Below are 1,356 nucleotides of genomic sequence, written 5' to 3' on the forward strand. Positions count from 1 at the left end.
GAACGACAACGTATTTTATCAGTAGAAAATTAATTGAAATCTTATTTTGACTTCGAATTACTTAAATTTACAAAACAACAAATAAAAAATTCTTGCGTCAATTATGTGATTAAAAATCAGAGACTACAATTTCCAAGTTTTTAAAAATTAGCACAGACTGTTTAAGATAAAACAATTTAAAAATTGCAAAATTTATTGCATTAAATAATGCCGAAGCGTACAATTAACAATGCGCGATGTAGAAAAAAAGGTCAGCAAAAAGAAAGCTGCATCGGCCGGGAATCGAACCCGGGCCGCCCGCGTGGCAGGCGAGCATTCTACCACTGAACCACCGATGCTTGCGTTAATATTTTCCTTAGAATGTATAAGACGTAATAGTATAAACTAAATTTTCAAATTTGGAACATATAATCTTACAATTTTATTTTACGCTCACAATTTTATAACTTTTATAATTTGTATCAATCAACAAATCACTCTTTAAAAACTTCTAACTGAAATTTTATAATACATCTGCGGTTATACATAATTAAAATACTTTAATTAGAATATGTAACTATATATAAGATCAACATTTTATATCGCATTGTAACAATTATCAACGTTGTAACAATCTATTGTAAGTACTAATATTGCAATGGTAAAAAAAAAAAATCTCCCCGGCGGGGAATCGAACCCCGGTCTCCCGCGTGACAGGCGGGGATACTGACCACTATACTACCGAGGACTTGATGTCAAGGTGGTTAAAATTTGTAATATACAAGGAATCAAAATGAGTGTTTACAGATAAATGCATATTAATAATAAATTTAATATATTATAAGTACGATCTATATCTACACAATAAATATAACTTATTTCGGTAGTTATCTTTTATATTTTCTTCTTCGTTTATTTATACAGAAATGTCACGGACAAGGAAAAGAATATTAATTATATATAAGAAGAAAAACAGAACCCGACGAAAAGTAAAAATTAACAATTAATCTTTTCGTAAATACGTATGAAAAACGGTTAAATAGAATGCAGAAAAAAAATATTATAAATATTTTGTATTTTTAAAAATTATTATCTGAAAACTAAACTGCATGTGATATAAGTTAATGTAAATTTTTTTCTAACAACATTTTTCTTATTTTCCCTAGCGGAAAAATTTCTACAAAATTCTAAAAATCTACAAAAATTTACAAAAGTGTTTCAATTCTAGTATTTTTTTGTAGTTTCTACAGAAAAATGCTATATAGAATTGGAACACTTGTAAATTTTTGTAGTTTTTTAAAATTTTGTAGAAAATTTTTCCGCCAGGGTTGATTTATATTAAATTAAATTTGTTTACAAATACAGCCTAAAATTGTC

General features: G+C 27.4%; 2 non-coding genes across 2 annotated transcripts; both read right to left on the reverse strand.

The window, feature by feature from the left end:
- Positions 1-267: 267 nt before the first annotated feature.
- Positions 268-338, reverse strand: Trnag-gcc. Its single transcript has one exon. It is a non-coding gene; the product is annotated as a tRNA-Gly (tRNA).
- A 317-nt stretch (positions 339-655) lies between these two features.
- Positions 656-727, reverse strand: Trnad-guc. The gene has a single exon. It is a non-coding gene; the product is annotated as a tRNA-Asp (tRNA).
- Between the last annotated feature and the right edge of the window lie 629 nt (positions 728-1,356).

This window comes from Monomorium pharaonis, chromosome 11 (assembly GCF_013373865.1).
Source record: "Monomorium pharaonis isolate MP-MQ-018 chromosome 11, ASM1337386v2, whole genome shotgun sequence".
Classification (NCBI taxonomy): domain Eukaryota; kingdom Metazoa; phylum Arthropoda; class Insecta; order Hymenoptera; family Formicidae; genus Monomorium; species Monomorium pharaonis.